The sequence below is a fragment of the Lissotriton helveticus genome, chromosome 2_1 (genome assembly GCF_964261635.1).
Source record: "Lissotriton helveticus chromosome 2_1, aLisHel1.1, whole genome shotgun sequence".
In the NCBI taxonomy this organism is placed as follows: domain Eukaryota; kingdom Metazoa; phylum Chordata; class Amphibia; order Caudata; family Salamandridae; genus Lissotriton; species Lissotriton helveticus.
Genome location: NC_136059.1, coordinates 89,902,578 through 89,914,807, shown reverse-complemented (window position 1 = coordinate 89,914,807; position 12,230 = coordinate 89,902,578).

Genomic DNA, 12,230 nt, shown 5'->3' with positions numbered 1-12,230 from the left:
TAGAACACTCTTAGGTACTATTGGAGGTTGGGAAAGTAGAAACACAAAGAAAGGGTTACTGACACCAAGTAGCCATATTGAAGGAAGTACAAATATACAACAGTAAATCACATTGCTGCACACTAAATATCTTTGTCTCTTCTTCTTTGATGTATACACCGTAATATGCGGTGTAGGGCGATATTCCTTATGTATCAACGATTAAGTTGTTTTAATGTGAGCCTTTTTTTTTGGGTCTCGTCTGAGCCAGCGCATGCGCTGCTCTGCGAAACATTTAGTTAGTGGGCTTTAAAAAGCCTACCACAGCTTTTTGGGTGGAATAGAGTGTGCGGTTAAGCGCACAATGACGAGCAGAGGCGCCATCTGGCTTTCCTCTCTCATCATGGTGCGCGAACATCGCGCACCACTTGCCAGACGTGGCGCTGCAGCTGCTCTCACTTTTGCTGTCTCGCGCGTGCGCGTCGTGCGCACTACTCATGTGTCATTTATTTATTTATTTTTATTTTCTTTAGCGCGTGCGCGCATACAACTCATGGGTTTTGTTTTCTTAACTTTCACTTTTTTCACTTTCTATGTGCGCACCACTCGCGTGTTATTTTTTTATTTATTATTTATATTGTTTTAAGTACCAGAATAATAATATCCCATTGTTTATATTATTTATATTATCTGCAGCTGGTGATAGTCATAAACATCGACGTTTACATAAGACTTCCAATTCATTACATTTTTCAAAACTCCGCAGGCCTTTCCAACCTCAAAAACCACAAACCTTCCGTTCAGTCTCCAGCTTTTCCCTCCAGGACAGACCCCCTCCCCAGCCTCTCGGCATCCTGTTTCCTGTCCCAGACGCCCCTCCTGACTGGAGACATACGTACCTGCTGCTACTTCTATTTCCCTGTTAATTACAGTGTGGTGTTAGCCAGCTGGTGTGAAGGAAGTCATGCGTGTAAAAAAGCTAATCTAATTCAGAAACCTGCTTGATTTCCAAAGTCATTTGAGCATGTGAGTTCAATTTAAATGTGCAAACGGCTCGATCTTCAAGGGGCAAGAATTTACAAAATGTTTCCTTGCAGTCATAAATCCATATGTTCACTACTCATCATGTCTTAATATTGTGCATGAGGAAATCCTACTCTGGCAAAGGAAGTGGATGTTTCAGCGTGGGGGTCCTTGAGAAGTTTGAGGACATGTTTTGGGCGATATTCACAGATATTTTTACGACCCTTTGCCACTGTGGACATGCTTGAAGATTTCCTCATTTAAAAGTCAGGATCTAAGTCCCAATGTATGATTGAGGCAGGTCCCACATAGTGGGTGCGAAATGCGAATTGACTTTTTGTGACCTCCCTGTCGTTTGCGATGAGACCTAGGTAAAACGCCCATTCAGGAGTCGCAGAAGGTATACTGAATATTGATTAGGCAGATCACTATTTGCAACACCCCACAATTGGCTGGGAGGGCAGGTGACCTGTAAGTGACACCAGACCTCCAATCTTGCATGAATATTCCCAAACAGGTAACACATTTTTATCTCTCAAAGAAGGGATGATTTATAAAAAAACAAATCCCTTCAGGGGAGACATAGAGGAGCAGTAGGCAGTGATCCACAGGCCACTACCTGCTTGCTTCCTGAGGATACCTGACATGATTCCCAAAAGGGAAGCTGTCCTGTGGGGACAACTTTAAGTTTGCATATGAGTGGCCACCACCTCTGATGCGTCAGTAACCTTTCCATAGTTTGTGACTTCAGTTTCAGGTACAAATAATTGATACATAATACTGCAAATCACAATTGGAGGCGAGGGGGCACTCGTTTCATGCCTCTCACCAGTTGCGATTAGTAATGATTTGCAAAATCACTTCTGTGAGACAGAAAGACTTTACTGGCTCACAAAAGGGGCTTAACACAAAACTCTAACACCAATTTGCTGCTGGGAGCACTCATTTTGTGAGTCACACTGTTTGCATTCGCAATATGGGTTTGTTCAATGAACTGAGCTCAAAACATCACAAAAATTGGTAGGGATGAAAGGTGAGATACTTTCTCATTCGGTAAATATTTTCACCACGGCGAAAAAAAAAGAGAAAAGTTAAATTGCACAGTTACAAATAGGTTTTTGCATGCACAGTTGCCTACTTGTGTATGTGGTAAGCTTTTTGTATAGCCACAAAAGAGAAAGTAGAACAGTTTTTCAGCATTACTGCAGGAAATCAGTGACATTTGCAGGTTTAGTGGCTTAGTATTGCAAATCTTTGAGAATTCCATCATTCTATATTCCTGCATCCATATGAAGGTATAACATAGTGGATGCAGAAATACACATTTCCTTTGTGATTTTGGTGATTAGGATCTATGTAGTCAAGACAGAAAAAGAAACGGATTGCTATTATATCATTTCACAAAGTCCTTAAGAAATTACCATACCTTTCCCTTACACTTTGAGCCTCATTATGAGTTTGATGGATTCTGGTGCAAGGATACCTGGGATTGCAAAAAAACTAGACATCTGCACACTCAGGCAGATGTTCAGCCCCATACTACCCTGCCTCCTGCAACCCTATTAGCCCAATATTTAATTCAAGGGTAAGACTGTTATTCCTATTCTTGCAGTCTTTGGGCCCGATTATGAATCAGGCAGAGCAGAATTATCCCTTAGAATTCCGCTGCATCTAATTCTGAATATTTCGGATTTCCCGCTCTCAGGGTTTAAAAAATGGAAGATTCTCACTAGGTTTTTCTGATGGAGACTTTCGCTGCAGTCGCCAATTCTCATGCCTGTATTTTTACTTTTTTACAGGAAAGAGGCATACAATGCTCTTGCCTTCCAGAAAATACTTCCTCTTGCCCCTCCCCTACTTCCACCACCCCTCCTTTTCCACCCACCTTACTCACAGTCCAGCACATACATTTGATACCTGCTCAGAGAAGGTGGTAAATGTACCCCATAAATCCTCGTAGATTGGTCACTTCTGTGCGGTTTTATGATATGAAAAATCTGTCCCAAATGGTAATTCCCCACTCCATGGTGTTTTACTCATAATTGCAGAGTACTGGAGATTAATTAAAGGACAATATATATAAAATCTCTGGTGATTTTACCATACCCTCAGTTCTGTGCAAGTTATAATCATGAACTTCATGGGTAATTTAGAGTTTGATGAAAGGAGGACTACCACCAAAAATTAGCAAATGTCCTTTCCACCCTATTTGCAGAGTATACATGGGTTCTTCAATTAGGGCAGACAAGACAATTTTTGTTAGATGTCCCATATCCACCAAATTCTAATGAACCCTCTTAGTCTGCGAACAGGCAATTGCATTATGCAGTGTCTAAAACAACAAACATTGATATAGCCAATAGGTCTCGCTTTTGGGACCTTATAAGTATTTAGTTATGCAGCACAATATCCTTGGTGCAGCAACATCAACTGTTATCCAGTATTATGGGTGTCTTTCATAGATTCACATGCCTGAATCATTCCCCGTCGTCGAGACGGGAGTCTCCGGTACATAGAAAAGTAATGTCCTATAGACATATATAGAGAGAAATAGGCCTAAGGGCCTCCCCTTAGTTAGCCTATCTATGTCCTTTTGTAAAAAGGACCAAATTCTAGAAGAGAGCCAATCAGCTAACACCACCCTCTAGAACCTTCCTGTCAGGAGCCTCAGTCTCTCAGATTTTCTACCACCAAAGTTCTCCTTAGGTTTCCTTTTTTCAAGCTTATTTCTTCACAACTTTGGATTTCTTCACTTCAAGTTTGACTATGGCTGATCCTCAGAAGAAGGGTCTTTTCAGGGCATGTACTTCTTGTGGAAAAAAGAGGTTACATGTGGAAGACCAGCATAAGACATGCTTATATTATCTGTATCCTGACCATTCAGCAAAAGACTGCAAAATTTGTAGAACCTTTTCTACAAAAACGCTAAAAGACAGGAAAGAACGCCTTTTACTCTGGCTTAACAGGCTCAAGACCAGGGACAATCTGGAATCTTCAGAGGAAGATGAGTATTCTTCTGTTTCTTCAAAATTGTCTTTAAAAAGGCCAAGGGTGGCTTCACCTAGCCCTGCAGACACTCCTCCAAAGAAGGCTGTCAAAAAGCCTTCAGAGACCAAGTCATCAGCGTCAGACAAGGAGGCTCACTCCTTCAAAAAGCCAGCGCCGTCGATGACGACCTCGTCGACACCCTCATCGGCGCAAAAGAAAGCTGTGTCTCCCGTCTACGTTTCCACGTCGACGACGACAGTCTTGACGACGACAGCGTTGTCGACGTTTTCTTCGTCAACGACGACGACACCTTCATCGACGGCGGGTAAGCCTTTATCGTCGATTATTCTCATAAAGAAATCATCGACGCCAGTGTCGACAACGAGGAGGATGACACACAGGCTACTAGTCCATCCCATCTAGTGGTCAAATGCCAAAGCACTGATGAGGATTTTGATGATGTTGAGATTACCCAAGAACATGATGTTCAGAAACAGGTTCAAACTCAAATTACGCCCATGGTATGTCTGCCAGCGTCTATAGTGTCTGATTTGCGATTTTTGATACAGGATTACAAACAGCGATTCCCGGAGTCCTCAACTCCAGCAGCTAGGCAGCCAACTCCAGCAGTGGTGACGGCTCCGTCTCCTCTGCCCAGACTACCGGCATTGGTACTCCATCAGGAAAGGGAACAGATACAAGATCCTCCATCATCGGACGATGAGGAAGGACAACAGGAAGAGGGGGAGATCCAAGATGACCCTTCCAATCATGATGACGGTGATGACTACATCATTTCTTCTCCTGCATCTCCGGAGCCCGCTACCTCAGGTTCACCTCTGGCGGACATAGGAGGGTTCCACAATCTGATGGAGAGAGCGGCCAAAAGGTTCCACATGACGATGGAGTCTCAAGAAACTGACTGCTTCCTTTATGATTTTAAGGAGCCACTTAAGAGGACAACCAGATCAATTCCCATAATTGAACATATATGGAAAGAGGGCCTGCAGTTGATGCAGACTCCAGCCTCAGTTTCAGCACTGGTTCCACGGCTGGACAAGAAATACAAGGCCCCAGCATCGGCACCAGCCTGTCTTACAGGGCATCCCAAGCCAGATTCTGTGGTTACAGAGGCAGCGCAGAAAAATTCCAGGAATCCCTCCTGTCCGCTAACAGCCCCTCCAGATAAAGAGGGCAGGAAACTGGATAATATCGGGAAGCGGTTTTCCACCACCTCGGCAATGACAGTAAAAGCTGCAAATTCTATTGCGTTGCTAGGAAGGTATAATAGACAGTTGTGGGCCGACATTGCTCCGTATTTATCTGAGCTGCCAGACGCCACGAAAGAGGAAGTTCAATCCCTACTTCTAGAGGGTCAATCTTCGGCCTCTGAACTGATCGACTGTGCGCTGGATGTGGCAATGACTGGATTCAGAATGCTAGCAGGAGCAGCTGTCCTGCGACGGCAGGGGTGGCTCAAATCTACCTCATTTAGACAGGAGGTACAATCTAAAGTCCTGGACATGCCATTCGATGGACAACACTTGTTTGGAGCCAAGATCGATGAGGCGCTACAAAAAATAAAAAAGGACACGGATACATCGAGAGCACTCGGCACGCTACAATTTAGGAATCAGTCCTTTCGAGGGAACAGAGGCAGAGGTCAAACCTCTTACAGAGGCAATTACCAAAATAGATCCTCAAATTTTTACAGCCAAGGCAAGTCACAATACCAACCTCGCCAACAACAGCAGGGCAGGCAGTCCTCTTTCGGAAAGTCCAATTTTAGGGGAAAGAACCAACGGAAGGCCACTGGCGGATGCCAATGGTCTATTCCTACAGCCAGTCCATCCCTCATCTCCTTCTTTGAAGATTGGAGGAAAATTGACCCAGTTCCTCAACAATTGGAGGAGAATAACAACGGACCGGTGTGTCCTCCAGTTAATTCAATTTGGACATTCTATAGAATTCGAAACTATCCCTCCGACAACCCCTCCTCGCCCAATGCCCCACAAGAACCTGTGATTGCTTCTTCAGGAAATCTCGATTATGCTACAAAAAGGGGCAATAGAGAGAGTACCAACAGCTCACAAGGGGAGAGGATTTTACTCCCGCTTCTTCCTCATTCAAAAGAAGGAAAAGAAATGGAGGCCCATTCTAGACCTCAGGGCACTCAATACATTCTTAAAGAGGCAATCGTTCCGCATGGTCACGATTCAGGAGATCTTGGATCTTTTACAGAAAGGAGATTTCATGATGTCCTTGGATCTGCAGGACGCATACTTTCACGTCCCAGTCCACAAAATTCACAGGAAATTTCTAAGGTTTGCAGTGGCGGGGCGGCACTATCAGTTCCGTGTCCTCCCTTTTGGCCTCAAGTCTGCGCCCCGGATCTTCACAAAGTGTCTCTCCCCGGTGGCAGCATTCCTCAGGCAGCATGGACATGAAGTCTTCCCGTATTTGGACGACTGGCTGGTGAAGGCACCATCATTGACAGGCGCAACCAAATCCTCCAACGCCTGTTTGAATCTCTTCAAGCACTTGGGTCTTACACTCAATCAAGAAAAATCCACTTTACATTCCTCTCGAGTCATTACCTTCCTCGGAGCAACACTGGATACAAAAGCTGCGAAGGCATTCCCATCTCAGGAGAGAAAACGCAAGCTCGTCTCTCTGGCCTCAGCAGTGGCTTCAAAGAAAACTTTACCAGTCCGTACCTTCAAATCGCTCTTGGGAATGATGTCCTCGGGCATTCTGCTCATACCGCACTGTCGCCTCCGGATGCGTCCGCTCCAAGAGGTGTTGTCCAAACAGTGGACGCAATGCACGGGGTCGTTCGAAGACCGCATAAATATCATGATTCAAATCGCCAAGGCATTGCAGTGGTGGAGGTTGCTCGAAAACCTATCGCAGGGATTGCCATTCCTGCTTCCAGCAGCTCCTCACATCATTACGACGGACGCCTCACTGGAGGGTTGGGGATCAGTCCTCCAGGAATTACGGATCAGCGGCAGATGGTCAGAACTGGAGACACAGCTCCATATCAACCTGCTGGAGCTAAGGGAAGTCTTCCTAGCCTTGCAATCCTTCTTGCCAAGGATCAAGAACTCCCTAGTACTCGTCACGGCCGACAACACTACGACGATGCACTACCTGAACAAACAGGGAGGGACGCGTTCGCTAACACTCTCACGCGAATCGCAAAAGATCTGGAATTGGCTCATTCTCCACAACGTCTCGTTGAGGGTAGAGTACGTCCCAGCCAAGGACAATGTCATCGCAGACGCCCTAAGCAGACAGAGGTCTTCATCACACGAATGGGAGCTAGACATGAGAACCACAGTTCAAATCTTCTCAAGGTGGGGAACGCCGCAAATCAACCTATTTGCGACCAGGGAGAACGCCAAATGCCACAACTTTGCAAGTTGGCATCCCCAGTCAAGGTCTCTTGGAAATGCCTTTTCCATCGCATGGCGCAACATCTTTGCGTACACATTTCCGCCATTTTCAATGATTCCGAGTCCTCAGAAAGATGAAGGCGGAGCCCTGCACTGTAATTCTGATAGCCCCATTCTGGCCGAGGCAACATTGGTTCACGGACCTTCATCGCTTCTCTCTGCAGCCGCCGATCCATCTACGTCAGCATCCATCTCTGCTCACGACCCCCTTTTCTGAATCATTTTGTCCACCATAAGCGTGGAAGGGTATACTCAGATGTGAGTCCCTTGCTCATTGCACCATCAGGATTCAAGCAAGCCGGGCCGTCGACGGCTGAAATGCCAGAAACCGGTCCCCGGAAGCTTGTTTCCTTCCCAGTATAAGAATTGGCTTGGTAGTTTGGTTTGCCCTGTTCCCATCATGCACTGGGACAGGAACAGACTAATTTGCATGTAGCCAGGTTCTGAGCTGGGATGGTGCAGTGAGCTAAAAAACGGTGATGGATCAAGCCCTGATCTTTGGACTGGGTAAGAGTGGTCTGCTTAATTCAGACACTCTGTTCATCACCACCCCCTTTTCTGAATCATTTTGTCCACCATAAGCGTGGAAGGGTATACTCAGATGTGAGTCCCTTGCTCATTGCACCATCAGGATTCAAGCAAGCCGGGCCGTCAACGGCTGAAAGCCAGAAACCGGTCCCCGGAAGCTTGTTTCCTTCCCAGTATAAGAATTGGCTTGGTAGTTTGGTTTGCCCTGCTCCCATCATGCACTGGGACAGGAACAGACTAATTTGCATGTAGCCAGGTTCTGAGCTGGGATGGTGCAGTGAGCTAAAAAACGGTGATGGATCAATCCCTGATCTTTGGACTGGGTAAGAGTGGTCTGCTTAATTCAGACACTCTGTTCATCACCACCCCCTTTTCTGAATCATTTTGTCCACCATAAGCGTGGAAGGGTATACTCAGATGTGAGTCCCTTGCTCATTGCACCATCAGGATTCAAGCAAGCCGGGCCGTCGACGGCTGAAATGCCAGAAACCGGTCCCCGGAAGCTTGTTTCCTTCCCAGTATAAGAATTGGCTTGGTAGTTTGGTTTGCCCTGTTCCCATCATGCACTGGGACAGGAACGGACTAATTTGCATATAGCCAAGTTCTGAGCTGGGATGGTGCAGTGAGCTAAAAAACGGTGATGGATCAAGCCCTGATCTTTGGACTGGGTAAGAGTGGTCTGCTTAATTCAGGCACTCTGTTCATCACCACCCCCTTTTCTGAATCATTTTGTCCACCACAAGCGTGGAAGGGTATACTCAGATGTGAGTCCCTTGCTCATTGCACCATCAGGATTCAAGCAAGCCGGGCCGACGACGCCTGAAATGGCAGAAACCGGTACCCGGAAGCTTGTTTCCTTCCCAGTATAAGAATTGGCTTGGTAGTTTGGTTTGCCCTGTTCCCATCATGCACTGGGACAGGAACGGACTAATTTGCATATAGCCAAGTTCTGAGCTGGGGTGGTGCAGTGAGCTAAAAAACGGTGTTGGATCTAGCCTTGATCTCTTGACTGGGTGTAGGGCTCCTACCAGGCGGCCATCTTCCCCGGGTGAAATGTCCAGCTAACTATAACTCCCATGAAACCTATGTTTTTTTCAATGAATTTTTAAGGTTTTTTAAATTATAATTCCTAACTATAATATGTCTGAAACCTATGTTTTTTTCAGTGAATATATATATATATATATATATATATATATATATATGTTACAGCACATGAGAATATATACAACCAGTCAAAAGAAATAAAAATCTTTAATGCATTTTGTAAAATAAAAACAAATATCAGCGAAATACTGGAGAACCTGCACATTAGACTCGGCTGGAGCGGATTCCACACACTGTGTGGTACAATTTGCTTTGTCTGCCGACAAAGTTTTAACAAATTTACTTTCGAGCAGATACTTCTATGATGGGTGCGCCTTGGTAGTCCGTGGTGCGCCAGACAGAAGTTGGAGTCACGAGTAAAAGTCTTCTGATGCTCGGTGGAGTCTGCCAGGCGCAAAAATGCCAGCCACAAGATGCGTGGGCCGAGTCCTACTGAGCAAGAATACCAAGGCTTCGGATAAACAAAAAACAAACTCGGAAGTTGAAGAAGTGATTGAGGCTTCATGAAAATATGTATTTTGCAGACAGTGAAAACTAAAATCAGTTCCATGATTAAGCCCTTCTGCTTTAAGAGTCCCCGAGGTTGTAACTTAGAGGCTTTTCTTTGACCTTAGCAAGTGCCAAGGTGGCCTCTGCTGTCCTTCTTTGCTTTCTATTTCCAGGAAAAACTTCTTTGTATTTAATGCTCTTTTCATAAATGACAACTAAAATGAATTTAGTTGCAACACTTCTTATTTGGATTGCTGCATGACTTCAATGTGCTATCAGTTCAGTTCTATGAAAAGGCGGCTCTGATCCTAAATGGTTCAACAGAAAATGCCTCCCCCCCCCCAAGAAGGAGTGAGAATCGTCTGTTATTCACCCCCATTCATTACACACCTGTCCACCAGAATTGGTTACGGCCTTTTCGTCATTGCAAGTAACAGGAGACTATAAAGATAATAACTTGCACTAGCATTAGTGTCCGATAGCTGCCCACACCAATACAAACAGGGCCAGAAACACTCCACGAATAATAAGACCAAAGGTAATAAGTTGTCAGAACCCCTCTTCATCACGTGACCCGGACAGACTGGCAGGTTTCATGGCTGGAGCGCGTCAGGCAGCCATCACGCAAGCCGTGCATACTGCTGGCATCCTGCCCAGCATCACGCAAGCCGTGCTAACTGCTGGCATCCTGCCCATCATCATGCAAGCCGTGCATACTGTTGGCATCCTGCCCATCATCACGCAAGCCGTGCTAACTGCTGGCATCCAGCCCATCATCACGCAAGCCGTGCTAACTGCTGGCATCCTGCCCATCATCATGCAAGCCGTGCATACTGTTGGCATCCTGCCCATCATCACGCAAGCCGTGCTAACTGCTGGCATCCTGCCCATCATCATGCAAGCCGTGCATACTGTTGGCATCCTGCCCATCATCACGCAAGCCGTGCTAACTGCTGGCATCCAGCCCATCATCACGCAAGCCGTGCTAACTGCTGGCATCCTGCCCAGCATCATGCAAGCCGTGCTAACTGCTGGCATCCTGCCCCGCATCACGCAAGCCGTGCTAACTGCTGGCATCCTGCCCAGCATCATGCAAGCCGTGCTAACTGCTGGCATCCTGCCCAGCATCATGCAAGCCGTGCTAACTGCTGGCATCCTGCCCAGCATCACGCAAGCCGTGCTAACTGCTGGCATCCTGCCCAGCATCACCCAAGCCGTGCTAACTGCTGGCATCCTGCCCAGCATCACGCAAGCCGTGCTAACTGCTGGCATCCTGCCCAGCATCACGCAAGCCGTGCTAACTGCTGGCATCCTGCCCAGCATCACGCAAGCCGTGCTAACTGCTGGCATCCTGCCCAGCATCATGCAAGCCGTGCTAACTGCTGGCATCCTGCCCATCATCATGCAAGCCGTGCATACTGCTGGCATCCTGCCCAGCATCACGCAAGCCGTGCTAACTGCTGGCATCCAGCCCATCATCACGCAAGCCGTGCTAACTGCTGGCATCCTGCCCATCATCATGCAAGCCGTGCTAACTGCTGGCATCCTGCCCAGCATCACGCAAGCCGTGCTAACTGCTGGCATCCTGCCCATCATCATGCAAGCCGTGCTACTGTTGGCATCCTGCCCAGCATCACGCAAGCCGTGCTAACTGCTGGCATCCTGCCCAGCATCACGCAAGCCGTGCTAACTGCTGGCATCCTGCCCAGCATCATGCAAGCCGTGCTAACTGCTGGCATCCTGCCCATCATCATGCAAGCCGTGCTAACTGCTGGCATCCTGCCCAGCATCATGCAAGCCGTGCTAACTGTTGGCATCCTGCCCCGCATCATGCAAGCCGTGCTAACTGCTGGCATCCTGCCCATCATCACGCAAGCCGTGCTAACTGCTGGCATCCTGCCCATCATCATGCAAGCCGTGCTAACTGCTGGCATCCTGCCCATCATCACGCAAGCCGTGCTAACTGCTGGCATCCTGCCCATCATCATGCAAGCCGTGCTAACTGCTGGCATCCTGCCCAGCATCATGCAAGCCGTGCTAACTGTTGGCATCCTGCCCCGCATCATGCAAGCCGTGCTAACTGCTGGCATCCTGCCCAGCATCATGCAAGCCGTGCTAACTGCTGGCATCCTGCCCAGCATCATGCAAGCCGTGCTAACTGCTGGCATCCTGCCCAGCATCATGCAAGCCGTGCTAACTGCTGGCATCCTGCCCATCATCACGCAAGCCGTGCTAACTGCTGGCATCCTGCCCATCATCACGCAAGCCGTGCTAACTGCTGGCATCCTGCCCATCATCACGCAAGCCGTGCTAACTGCTGGCATCCTGCCCAGCATCATGCAAGCCGTGCTACTGTTCGCATCCTGCCCATCATCACGCAAGCCGTGCTAACTGTTGGCATCCAGCCCATCATCACGCAAGCCGTGCTACTGTTGGCATCCTGCCCAGCATCATGCAAGCCGTGCTAACTGCTGGCATCCTGCCCATCATCATGCAAGCCGTGCATACTGCTGGCATCCTGCCCAGCATCACGCAAGCCGTGCTAACTGCTGGCATCCTGCCCATCATCATGCAAGCCGTGCTAACTGCTGGCATCCTGCCCAGCATCATGCAAGCCGTGCTAACTGCTGGCATCCTGCCCATCATCATGCAAGCCGT